This window comes from Saccostrea cucullata, unplaced genomic scaffold, assembly GCF_032062105.1.
Source record: "Saccostrea cucullata isolate Sc308-1 unplaced genomic scaffold, CSIRO_AGI_Scuc_v1 ctg5209, whole genome shotgun sequence".
NCBI lineage: Eukaryota > Metazoa > Mollusca > Bivalvia > Ostreida > Ostreidae > Saccostrea > Saccostrea cuccullata.
This window is the reverse complement of record NW_026930391.1, coordinates 20,938-35,247: the sequence shown is the minus strand read 5'-3', so window position 1 is coordinate 35,247 and position 14,310 is coordinate 20,938. Positions and strand designations below refer to the sequence as shown.

Below are 14,310 nucleotides of genomic sequence, written 5' to 3'. Positions count from 1 at the left end.
AAAATTTGAGTACATATATAATTTTACATTAAATAATTAAAAAAGGCCCACATATAGCTCTTTTTCTCACAAATTCTGTAGTTTATTTTTAGGGATAAAAATTTTCTCATGACTTCCTTATTTAACAACTTTATTTTTTTTAATTCATTCTAAACTACACATTAATTTGTGTAAGTATACAGTCCCTGAAAATATTAATTAACTATAATAATCTCTACTTATTAAAAGAATATAAGAAATCCTTGCTTATTAAACAGTTTAAACTCATCTCTGCTGCAAGTAAACAAAACAACAGGGAGCGTCAGAATACACAAGGGGGCGGAGCTATCCTTTCACTCAGAACCTTTTTCACACATGAGTGAACAAAGCAGTCCCAGAAAGCAGTCCCAGGGGCAGCTGGGACTGCTTTTCAGAGCAGTCCCAGTGCGGTCCCAGGGCAGTCCCACAGCGGTCCCAGAGCAGTCCCACAGCAGTCCCAGAGCGGTCCCAAAGCAGGGACTGCTTTCTGGAACTGCTTTGGTGTCAGGTTGGGTCTGGTCGGTACTGTAAGAAATTCATTTTTCTCAAATATTAGTTAAATTAATGTGACAAAGAAGATAAATATTTGTTGACATTGATTACTAGTACTGAATAAAACTTAAATGAAAGTGACGATATATCTGTTTTCAAATAACTAAAATATGCTTATAAAGTTTTTGTCCATTCTGAAGGATATCATTTGTTTTCAAATTGACTGTAAAATAAAATAACTATAAGTTTACATATGATTTAACAAATTCCAGTAAATACTTTTTTTCAAGACGAAATATGAAAATCACGAAGACTTACATACTCAAAAGTTTACTTAATCAATTCAAATAAAAAGCAAGGCAAAAAAGGGCCCTTGAGAACAGAGGTTGGATCAGGTGCTTTGGAGAAAGAAAAAAATCTACCGTCATATCAAACTTGTGATTCTTGTTTGATCGGATAAACGGGATAATCCGTAGACAATAAACTAATTCCATTTTAAACGCATGTGAACAAAAGTGTACTAGTTTTTTTTTTTAAATATTCAGAATACTGTACATTTTGATACATAACAAAAAACAAAATGTTTGAATATACTTACTTCCAAATTTTAAATAATTATCCAGCTTTCGGGGAGATATTTTTTATTGAGAAAAAGAAATTCTGGAGGGATATTCAAGTCTAGATATTGAAGCCTAGTACAGAGTGTTTCACAATATATGTCACACATCTAAAGACAGATAGAAGAAAGATAACAAAAGCTACATATTCATTTTATATATCATTTTAATCAGCATATATTCAAAATTATTTTTATTGAGCCAGAAGTATGCAACACTCTCCATTTAAGTTACTATGGCAACGAATTCCACAATGTTATTCTCCAAGTGTTTTCCCAACATTGTCCTTGAAAGAACTTAAGAGAGTTATGCTTATAAATTTCTGACCACTGTTTTGTAAGCTTCACAGGATACTTGAGATTTTTCTTGTTTTATATCTGGCTTTTTAGAACCCCAAAGTGCATATCTTTTTTTTAAAGTTGCATTTAAATAAATGTGTCGTTTCAAAACTACCGATATGTGTTAATTAGTGTCTACTTCTTTCGCTCTTCCTTTCAGTAGTTCTTGCAAACTTTAACGGAATCTGAACGTCAATTGGCTTTAAATGCTGAAATCTTGTACGCGGACACACTTAACACAAATATAAGATTTCTACACACTGTAAAAAAATAACTAGTTAATGTCACGAAGAAAACTAGTAGATTCACTGTCCATACAATCACTACCTTAATAGTAGTTTTACCAGATATTGGTATATTTACTAGATAAGATTAATAAATTTAGAATTGATGAGTAACTTTCACTAGGTATCTAAGTATCTATACGACCCCCGCTCCACAACTCACTATCTTAACCAGTAAACTGAAAGTTTACTAATCACGACCAACGCTTTACGAAACACACTAGTTAAATTCGCTAGGTTTTTCTTTCAGTGCATACACTTACCGGCATTGTTACAATCCATTTCCCTAAACTCAGATCTAACTTTCATGAGGTTTTCTCAATGAATAATTTCACTTTCATTTTGTTCTCATCTCTTCTTGATATTTTTAAGGGGGGAGGCGCAGGATTTAACTGTCTTTCATCTTACATCTTTACATTATGATTTACTTCAAACTCTCTACTCATTCTTGATAATATGAAAACTAGACATGTACAGCAATTTCTGGTCTGGATATTTTTCATCATCACACTCTGTACAATATTTAGGATATCGTTCTCATAATAAATGTTTACAACAATAAGTTTTTGCTGCAAATTTTACTCTATTTTTGGAGCAGCTGAAATTATGACATCACTGATTATATCATCAGTTACTTCATGGTATGTAATAATTTTCCCGATACTTTGCAATATCATAATTTTAGATCAATATGCTTCCCTCTAATGTTTTGGTATTTTTGATATCATGCTCGATATTCAGATTACGCCCTTTTAGATGTGTGACATATTGATTTATTGAATATATCGTATAAACGAGTAATCCCAAAAATACACTCTGCGAACATTTTGTAGAATTTTGCATGTCCACGAACATTGACTCTCACGAATTAGAATAATTTGTTTTCATATATAGTTTGCTTGCAATAACCATCGTTTGAAAAATGTTTTGTGTGTGGCGTTTTTGAATGACAAGACGTTGCCTATCCCGTTAACACTTATGTGCCTGTTAAAAGTTTTTTTCCGTGAAAAAAAAGGTTATTAGAGATTAAAAAGCTCACTTTAACGAGTGTTGTCTTTATGGAAAGCAGTACTCCATACATTTCTTGATCCAACCATTATGCAATTTTGGACTGAAACGACGGCATTTACTGGAAATGGGCTTATCTAAATATTTTGAAAGTGTTCCATCATCCAATGTCTGAAGCTTATTTGAGAATGTTCATTCCTTGATGCATCATTCATGCAAGTTTGATTTAGATAGGCCTTTTAGTTTTTCGGTGACGGACCAAAAGATTTAAGCTGGCCATTCATCTGGAAAATGTTGGTCAAATCCAGCATCTCAAGCAACATTGGTAGGTGCATCCATTGATGCATCATCAAAACAAGTTGACTCAGGTAGGCCTTATAGTTTCTTGGTCATGGATCTACTCAAAAAAATTCTAACACGTTCACTTATCTGGAAAATGTAGGTCGAATCTTGCATCAAAAGCAACTGTGGTAGTGTGCATCAATAATTGCATCTTAAGTACAAAAGTTATTAAGCATAGGATATCTATTATAAAATAGTTACTTTAAGAAAACAAATGCCCCATATACTTCAACCTGCTTAACAAATTGAACACACTCGATGAAAGGTATATTGTTTTGGTAAACAATAATAATTATTATTAATTCGTAGTTTCAGTAATTTCCAGATAAAATATTTTTTTAAAAATTATATTTCCGTGTAAAATGCTTTAGCAACATATAAATCATGATACAGAAACTTTAAGAAAATATTAACTTCAAATCTGTGTTTAGGCCCCTTTAATAGTTCTTGATATGTTTTATTACTAAATCCTTTTGAGTATCTCCCTTTGAAGAAATAAACAACCAACAAATGAATGCTTTATGCAACTTTAGGTAAAATTGTCAAGGTAGTCGAAATGCTGAAAGTAACAAACAACAGTCAGGCAGATAGAAAAACGTTTTATGTTGACACGATATATCTCAATGAGCTTGAATACAGATACGACATATCTGTAAAATCTGTTTCATATTTGGATATTTCAGCGTGGAAAAACGTTAATGGGGATCTTACAACAAAGCTTTATGGTAACTTTTCAATCATCAATTTCCCATACTTATGTGTTTGCTCTGTTTCTGATTTATATTATTTGAATGGACTTTTAGAGACTGAATACTGTTCGTTATTTCCATATTTCATATTTTACTTACATTATTTCAAAATTTTTAGAAGTAAATCAATTTCATCTAACCACTGAAATTTTTCGCTAATTAAGACATCTTTTTTTTTTTTCAAAATACTTGATATGTAAACGGATTTCAGTGACGTAGCATCGTTTTTTAAAGTGGGGGGGGGGAGCCAGAGAATTTTTATTTACTTACCTGAAAAAGTTGACAAGCAAAACATAAAAAAGGAACATTGCTCAAACTCGAAAATCCTATTTCGTTGGGGGTGGTGGGGGTAGAGGCCAATTTTCTTTCAGTACCAAATTTTGGCATACAATACTATATCGGGGGGGGGGGGGGGGGGGGGGGGCAGCCTTTGAATGTAAATTTTCAATAGCACAAGTAATGGGGGCAGCCCCCCTGTTGCTACGTGCCTGGATTTGTTTAAAAATACATTTTTCAGTTACATTTTTAATTTTTTTCTTTGTTTCAGGAAAATATTCCAAAATGACTACTTCCGGAAAGGTTATGTTAGGTTCAGCACTTATGATTGTTCTGATGCTTTTGTTGAATTGTCCGCAAAGTGAGGGATGGTTCATAGGTGATATCCGTGATCAGATAAATAAAATTAGAAAGGTAATTGGGAACTGTTGGGCTACTTGGAGCAGGTGTTCACGATGGAGTCACAAACTCACTGGAAATGTATGGCAGACTTGTCCGGATCGTTGTAGATGTCTTGGCTACAATACCGGAAATTGTATATCGAGAAATTCAAAGTGTTTACGATCAAAGAAGGCATATCGTTGTGAATGCAAAGGGAGACGGAGTGGGTCAAAACCAAGAAGGTGTTAATTAGAAAATGTAGACCAAGATAAAACAAACATCTGCTAAAATAATTAAATGACACACAAAAATACTTTTGTCATGTGAAAAAAATGTGTTTATTTTTATCTTATTTGATATCTTATTGTCACTGCGATGTGTTTGAAACAAATAAGATCAAACGTTTTCAGCATGCCTCATTTCTGTAGTAGTCTGTCAGAAATTATGTACTGAAAAGTTTAAATCACTTTTTGAGGTATAAAATATGGCATTGCACTTACTAACTTACTCTTAATTTCTCTATTACTGGTGGATATTTTCGCCTCCAACATTGTACATGCATGATAAATTATGTCAACGTGCAAGAAAAGTATTTCAACATGAAGAAAAATTATGCTATTATGAAAGTAACCAAGATTTTTCTTTATAGAGAATCTGATTTTAATATAGGTATATTTACTTATAAATAACAGTATGCAACATACGACAAAATTCTGTTTACATCGACTTATTTATGTCAACAAGCAAGTTAATTTACTTCAAATTAATTATTACGTATGTCGACGTAAATAAGTCGCATATCTACAAAATTACTTGTATCTTGCATGTTGACATAAGTTGCATGTCTACAGATAGACAGAATTATATCGTACTATGATATTTTAAAATAAGTCGCATGTCAAGGTAATTAAGTTGCATTTTGTATGTACATGTATGGTGTCATATTGTGCCGTAAGATTAAAAATTGTCTACATAAAAACCAAATGATTTGCATTTCAACATAATCAGTTTGCATATAGACACGAATATCTTGCATGTCGACGCACTTTTCTTGTATATTCACTTAATTTATCTTGCATGAAACATGAAATATGTCACCATACTTATCCATATTAAATTCAGATTCTCTTAAAAGATGTGTAACTTGCATGTAAACATAATCACATGTATCTTGCATATTGACATAATCATCTTGCATGTTGGGTGCATAAAAATAGCAAAAAACTATTGAAGGTTTGCGAGAAGCACTAATTTTCACAGTCGACGGCTTACTTTGATAATATACCCTAGTAAAAAATACTATAGTTTACTGTAGTTAACTATAGTGAACACTTCAAATGGCACTATGAAAACTTTGATTTACTATAGTGAACACTTTGACACTTTGATTTACTAAAGTGAAAACTTAGACACTTTAATTTATCGTGGTGATCATTATGAAAACTTTGATTTATCATGAAAAAACCTTTGGTTTACTATGGTGATAACTTTGAAAACCTTGATTAACTATAGTGATAACTTTGACACTTTAGTGAAGACTTTGAAAACTTTGATTCATTACAATGATAACTTTGACACTTTGATTCACTATAGTTTGCTATAGTTTACTATAAAAATAGAGTAAGCTAAAGTTAACTATAGTATTTTTTGTTGGGGTAAACCCGCGTTGTTCACGGAGAGTGATTGATAAATTGATAATACAGATAATGTAAACTTATTAGTCCTTATGATTTAAAGGTATACAATCTACAAAATAGATTATATGCGTGAGGCAGAAAAACATAATTCGTGGGGAATAGTTTAGAGAAGCAGAACTTCTCTTGGATTGTTGGCAAAGACAACTTTTAATTGAATTTTTTCCACAGCGTAGTACGGCTTTCTTTTTCATAAATTCAATAAAGCTTATTAAAAATAATCAAATATTGAATAAATATCTTTGTAATAATGAAAATAATAAACATGCATAAACTTAAATTATGCTATATTTGAAGAGCTCTTTGATGAACCTTTTTAAATGTAAAAAGAAGACATTGCTGCATGAAATTCTGCTCGGTTTGATAGCACATTCTTAAGTATGTATTGTGTATTTGATGCTTATAATTATTTACGTTTATCTGTCCTGAAAATAACTTCTATAACCTGTTAAAACGGCAAATCTTTATTTATTTTTTTTTTTTAAAAAAGGGGGAAGTGACTGCTTTTATAATAAATCATGCGATAAATATACATATTCGTAATGGGGTGAAACAATGTACTTCCAGGAAACCTACTTACAAGTGGCTGTTGTCCTATTTAAATTTGAAACTACAGATTTATATTACAATAAATATTTTTAAATTTCGAATACCAAACAGTGTTTTTACCTTGATTTCTACAATATAACATTGTATATGTTATTTTATGCTTTAAAAACAGTTTGTAAATTATTTAAATGATAAGTATGGCACGCCAAATTCACAAAAATGAGATCACTGCTTGAAAAAACACCTTTACAAAACTTTACTTGCAAAGTAAATTTCATTAAAGGTGCTCCAAAAAGCAAGGTCATCTTTGTATTAACTTTACAAAAAGTAAAGGTGAAAAGGTAACCTTTACTTACAGGAAAAGATAATTAAATATAACCTTTCACCTTTAATTCCATATTAAAGTTCATTAAATATACATATTTTATAAAAGTCTTATTTAAATGCTGACTATTGTTTAATACACTTATACTTTGGATTTTCACAGTTAGTTTAAAGAATGTAATCTAGTCAGTACCCAGAATTTTAAGACAAATGTCAAAGATATTTTTTGTTATTATCTTGTATCCATTTCCAGTTGAAATTAGTATTAGAAATGGTCATCTACAGAATCAAACACTCAACTCATCATTATTTGACAGACTACACCTCAAATAATACAACAACTATGTTGTAAGCCAGGTTAGCTCAGTTGGAGCAGCTGGCGTTTATTTTGATACATATCTAACATACATTACATTGAATGTGAAACAATAAAGCACCGGAATGCATTTGTAAAATATTTTACCTCTAATAAATTATACCCCTATCACAGACATTAAAAACCGCCCAGGCAAAAACCATAGATGGTTAACTATGGAAAACCTGTGTCCGTCGCTATGTAAATAATGTCTCAAGGGAGAATGCCGGACGTGCATTCAGTGCAATAGTTAAAAATGCACGAATACCCTATAATATTTGCATGTATGAAAAAATCCAAATTAAAATACCGGGTACATTTCAACAGTTTTGTTATTTCCATTACCAGTATATTTATACAAATATGATATATATATTATATATAAAGAAAAAAAATGTGTGTGTATTGAAGAGCACTGGCTTAGAATGATTTGAACACTTTACTGAGTACTCATTTCTCATTGGCCTTCCTTTGGCCACGCCTACATATACAACCAAAACCATTAATATACGTTCCTCTCATACAATGTGTTCCCGCTCTACTACGAAACACGGGAAAAAATATTATCTGCACCAGGATTGCCTACAACTCTCTGGATTGGATGGCATAGATTTTTCATATGTACATTGATATTAATGATATATTAATTAATAATATAACAATGGGAAAAATTGGCACATTGATAATTGTCATTTTCCAAACAAAAATGATCTAAAATATTTTGTATTTTGGCTTCTCATCATATGATGAGTCATATATACAGCACAAACAATATCCAGTTATAACCTTGAATATAAACATTATATTGAGCTATCTTTGACTTTTATTTTCCTTTACACATTCAGATACATGTGAGACAAAATAAAAAAAAAATACAGATGATAAGTATAAATTTCACATTTCTGCTTATGAAATGGAGGTCCCATTTCACTTTAAAATATAATACCGGTACAATATTATTTATTCTTTATGGTGCATGTACATATATGAAATAAACTTTGCAGTTTAAATTGAATTAAAAATGTGAAAAAATTACATAAAAGGCTATTTAATTTGCACTTACATACAGGCTAATAACATCTTCAACTTGTAATGCAAAATGATGCATTTTACATATTCACAAACACAAAAAATGGTGAAAAATCTATTAGAATATATGTGAGGATGCAGTTTGCAAAATGCATGAGATCATGTATGAATCCAGCTTCACCCAGTGAGCCTGTCTGTGCTTGACTTAGTTTAGATTATGTTTTTATGTCTGTGGTATATGTTAGTGTGTTTGCATATGTGTCCAGCTTCACAAATTTTCATGTATGTGCTCGACTTCACACGCCTTGGAAAATATGTAATAGGTTGTGGCAGATGCATGTGTATTTGTGTATGTGTCCAGCTTCACACATTTTCATGTATGTGCTCGACTTCACACACCTTGGAAAATATGTAATAGGTTGTGGCAGATGCATGTGTATTTGTGTATGTGTCCAGCTTCACACATTTTCATGTATGTGCTCGACTTCACACACCTTGGAAAATATGTAATAGGTTATGGTAGATGCATGTTTGCATGTATCCAGATATGTGTGCTCGATTTACATGTCATCAATGTAAAATATGTAAACATGGTGGTGTAAAACATTCACAAGTGTATGATGCACACAGAGACAAAAAAGTTTTGTGTGTTTTGTTCTGCAAGAGTGACCGTATAAATAAACTACAATTATGTCCTGTAGAGAAATTGACAATCATAATAAGTAACATATACATTTTACATAACTGTACTGAAAATTACACATCCAGTTTAAATTACTGTACTGAAAATTAAATTTGTGCAAAACTCTCTTGCTGAATAACATTCAAAATCATGAATGCTTGCATGTTCATCTATAAATCTCCAAGATATTACCTAGTTAGTTTGTAGCGCCGCACCGAGCGGTCTTACAACACATTTCATAATGTCAGTTTGCATGAATAAATTAATTTATCCTTGTTCCTCATATCTTGAAAATAGATGCCGAAATTCTAGTCTACAGTTTATTTACACAGCACATCATAAATAGAAACATTCAGAAAAAATAATTCACAAAAAATACATTCAAGTAAAACAATCACATGTACATATAAATCCAAGAATTATTATGTAATAGTCCAAGTAAGTGAGTAACTTTATCTATCTCTAACAGTTCTATCTACTAAGTCTTCTATATTTCCATCTTCCTATCTTATTCTAAAATTCTGTTGCACTATATATATACTCAAGATCCGTTCCTGACGATCAGGAGTACAATACAAGATCCTTAAGATCAGGAGTCAATACACAGGTCATTACAATCAGCAGGGGGGTTAGATAAGAGGGGGCGATTAATATACAGATAAGATTTATAGCATAAGTTTAGATGATAATGTGTGAACAATTAAGTAATGAAGAGTGATTTACAGATAAGATATTTTAAATCATTACAAGTTTACATATTCTTGATCATAATTATCATTGTTAAGAGTATATTCTTGATCATGACATCTGTATTGGATTCCCCTCTCTGACATCTTTTCTTGTTCACCAATTAGTTCAACAGTCATCTAGGCACTCAGGTGTTGTAAGTCCTAATAATAATCATTTTCAAAATTATAAAGAAAAACAATACAATTTTTAAAGAGGTTTTCATTACTTCTATTGAAATTAAAGCAGAAGCTTTTAAAGACATACTTAAGTAACTTAAAACATAACTAAACATAATGGAAATTTAGACGATGCGACTCAATGTCAAACATATGATAGTGATACATCTGTAATATCCATGAAACTTACTGAGATACTTAAAATGTTTGTGGCGTGCTTTCACTAAGCTATGCAATATATAAACATTTCTTGATTACATGTTGAAGTCCAAGGCTTAAAAAAAATAAGTTTGTTCCCTGTAACATTCCCAAAACATCAAGGGTCGGCAGGTCGGATTTTTTTTTTTTTTGCTTATGAATGGTGAAACATCCCCAGACTGAAAATACCAGGTGTTATATTTACAGTGGACACCCAACATGGCATCCAAAATGGCTGCCTAGCGACAGAAAACAAACTTCAGAAAGTTGTAGGGGGAAACTGTTGTTACAATAATGATTACTCTTTATATTTAAGGTAAATGTAAACTAGGTCGACATATTTTATGTCTCAAATTATACTACAAGCTATTGTTTTAATTTAATAAATGGAATCAGCTGATTGATCAAACAAAGTTTTGCCATTTGTCAGGGAAAAAAAATCCACCCAGGGATAATTTGAATGGGTCGGTCGGGTTACAGGAAACATACATAATTTTTTTAGGCCCAATCCTCACCTGACTTGCACATTCATATGGATTGGTTCTATGCTGATAATCCCTTTCAACAATCTTCATCACAACATCTGAAAGTCACCCTTCTTCAAAATTAAATCTGCCGCTCACCTCAAATGTATCTAGACTCCCTGTACAAATGCATGGAAAATAAAATTTTGAATAAAAAATCATGTAGTGAGTATCCAGCAATGGTGAAAAAAATTATCTCTAGAATTTTACATTTATATTGAATGAAAAATGCATTGTTCCCTCTACTTAAAAAAACTCAAAAGACATTACCTAAAATGGAAATAAGGTACAACTGTGACTGGTGTCTCAGGCACAACCAATAAACACACGACCTTTCCATCCTTAGCAGCATGCATTACCTCCACATTCCTTTTTTCTACAAAAAATATACAATGAAAATTTTAAAAAATGAGAGCGAAGAGTGTTACATGTACTTGGGGGAATAGAGGAAGGAATTTTGAAGTCAGATAAACTATATTTCTGCCAGTGTTGGGACGGATAAATTTCCATAATAAAATGAAACGAATTATTCGCAACAAATAAGACATATGTATTACCTTGCAGTCACCATTGCACATAATCATTATGTATAAACATTTCTTGATTACACGTTGAAGTCCAATCCTCACCTGACTTGGACATTCATATGGATTGGTTTTATGCTGATAATCCCTTTCAACAATCTTCATCAGAACATCTGAAAGTCACCCTTCTTCAAAATTAAATCTGCCGCTCACCTCAAATGTATATAGACTCCCTGTACAAATGCATGGAAAATAAAATTTTGAATAAAAAATGAATTACCTCTTCACCATACCCGGCCTCTTTAAAAAATGTGAGAAAATAATTTTAATACTTTTCTTTAGAAAAAAATCATGTAGCGAGTATCCAGCAATGGTGAAAAAAAAATTATCTCTAGAATTTTACATTTATATTGAATGAAAAATGAATTGTTCCCTCTACTTAAAAAACTCAAAAGACATTACCTAAAATGGAAATAAGGTACAACTGTGACTGGTGTCTCAGGCACAACCAATAAACACAAGACCTTTCCATCCTTAGCAGCATGCATTAGCTCCACATTCCTTTTTTCTACAAAAAATATACAATGAATTTTTTTTAAAAATGAGAGCGAAGAGTGTTACATGTACTTGGGGGAACAGAGGAAGGAATTTTGAAGTCAGATTAATTATATTTCTGCCAGTGTTGGGACGGATAAATTTCCATAATAAAATGAAACGAATTATTTGCGACAAATAAGACACATGTATTACCTTGCAGTCACCGTCGCACATAATGTATACATACAACTGACAACATCCCAAATCCCTTTCTTTGTTGTTTACTTGGCGGAATTTTCTTTGCCTTCTAGACTGGTTCCCTGTTCTGGTTCCCATACATTGCCGTGAATAAGTCCTACGGTTATTGGTTTTGTTTACAAGCTTCAATATCTATAAAATCTCCCGCACATTTACAGTCTGTATTGTAAACTACTAAAACATACTTTACACACAATTTTCAGCTCAGTATTATGTTATCCTCTTCATTCAAATAATATGTAAACTCTTCTCGAATGTTAAACGAACGATCTACTCTGATAAGTAACCCAAATATGGCACTGTGTATTCGGTTGAATAGCCAATCATTTCAAATCAAGTGGAGCGGGTCTGCATCGCTATTTTGACGAAGTTTGCAACCTGTGGTAATTTTTTGAAACCTCATCTAGATTTAAGGAGATTCTTGTCTTGACAACTGCTCGAACTCCCGGATTGGCATGCACTGCAGGTTTGTTTACGATTTCCAACCGTTTTCACTTTCAGCATAGATCAGTACATTGTGCATAAATGTAGTGAAACAAAACTTCGCTGTATATGTTATTTACTGCCAGAATGTTAGATTAGTATTTTGATAATTTGGGGATTAAATGTTTATGGGTTTCAGTTTTTTTCTGTAAAGGTGTATGTCTCTGGAATATTAATTTAAACAAGACAAAGAAAAACAATTCTGGAGGGGGACTAAAATGAGTAGTTAAAACCGAGCCGGGCCGGGACTTTGAAACTGAAACCGGGTTTTTGCTAATTACTGAGAATATACACAATCAGTTGTCATAAAACTTAGTTACAGATGTATTTATGCCTAGGTTGAGAGTTTCAACTCCGAAATTGACAAATAAGTTTATTTTATTTATAACATTTTGTATTTTAATTGTGTCCATTTTGTTAAAATACAGGTTGAGTGAAATCAGTATGCAGATTGTGAAGGGAAAACATGAAGACGGGGCGAGGAAGATGACAAAACATGATTGAGGATCCCAAAGTTCTTTGGTACAAGCACATTTTTAAAAAATCAAATAATAAGTATCATGAAATGTTACTTGAACAAACATTTACATTATTTAGTGCTTAACTTACTCGGGAGTCATTATATTGTCAAATGTATTCGTATAAAATGTTCATTTTCTTTTGTATAGGCTCAAGCTACTCAGCCTACCATGAGAAAATTAAAAGATCTGCCATGAAGAACAGGCGGGTTCTCAAGTTTCATATTATAGATGGCAAGTATTGTTTAGATTTAATTTAAAAGTATTCTTGATAAAGAAAGGGTGTTTGGCTGTTCATAGCTATTAACTGTGATTGCATTGTGTATGAATTTTCAAAATCAATTCATTCTTTGGTGATCGTGTGCTTTAAACTCATAATTTTTAATAAAAATACTGACTATATATTTGTCCAGGTATATAAAATGTTAATCACTTTATGAATTCTATTTCAGCATGATTGTCATCTTCAATTTGAGGGACTCTCACCTAAAGTCCTTTTACTGTTCCATATCAGCAAAAAGTTCATGAGCAGAAACACGCTATTTGGGAAAAAGGTACATATATCCTAAACCATAACTTGAGTATGATTCTGTACACATGTACAGCTAAGCTAAATATGTAGCACTATTTTGTTCTTTTTGTAAACTGACTACTGAGTAGTCAGGAAAATCTATCATTTCTTTATGTATCAGGGATTTATTCTTTGATTGTGATAAGTACCCTTAAAAAGTACATAATTCTCTAATTGTAATTTTAGGGATTAGGCTTTTTGTGATAAGGGATACATGACCTAACCCCTTGATTCTTCATATAATATGTCAATAATAAGAGGTCCACTCATCTTATTAAATTAATACAATTTTTATTTTTAAGGTTAAAGGTCATGTATGAACTTTTTATTTATTAATTAGGTTGTGCATTGATTTTAGTTTTATTAATCATGGTATTGTGAATTCTGATAACAGATGCCTTTGAAAATATTCATACTTATGCATAGCACTGAAAATATACTTATAGATTTTTTTTCTTTTAGGAAAAGCATTAGAAGAATTCCTGCATGGGAAGAAAAGGACTCTGAAAAGGAAGATGTGACAAATACATTTTGACAGTTATTGATTTCCACTGAAACCAATATCCACAAGAAAGAGGAACATAGTAGTTTTATGTTGATTCACAACTTTAAATTCAAGAATGTACAGTTGGTTTTATTATAAAACATGTCACA

The 14,310-nt window shown here is 31.8% G+C and overlaps 2 long non-coding RNA genes across 3 annotated transcripts; one reads left to right on the top strand and one right to left on the bottom strand.

The window, feature by feature from the left end:
• Nucleotides 1–7,496: 7,496 nt before the first annotated feature.
• Nucleotides 7,497–12,171, bottom strand: LOC134228377 (uncharacterized). 2 transcript variants are annotated; one of them, XR_009983978.1, is made up of 6 exons: nucleotides 12,040–12,171; nucleotides 11,752–11,857; nucleotides 11,323–11,522; nucleotides 11,036–11,141; nucleotides 10,757–10,884; nucleotides 7,497–10,028 (listed from the first exon to the last, which is right to left on the bottom strand). It is a non-coding gene; the product is annotated as an uncharacterized LOC134228377 (long non-coding RNA). The 2 variants fall into 2 exon arrangements; XR_009983977.1 differs by having other exon boundaries at nucleotides 11,395–11,522.
• A 240-nt stretch (nucleotides 12,172–12,411) lies between these two features.
• On the top strand, nucleotides 12,412–13,290 carry LOC134228378 (uncharacterized). The gene is made up of 3 exons (XR_009983979.1): nucleotides 12,412–12,550; nucleotides 12,996–13,089; nucleotides 13,236–13,290. It is a non-coding gene; the product is annotated as an uncharacterized LOC134228378 (long non-coding RNA).
• Nucleotides 13,291–14,310: the final 1,020 nt, after the last annotated feature.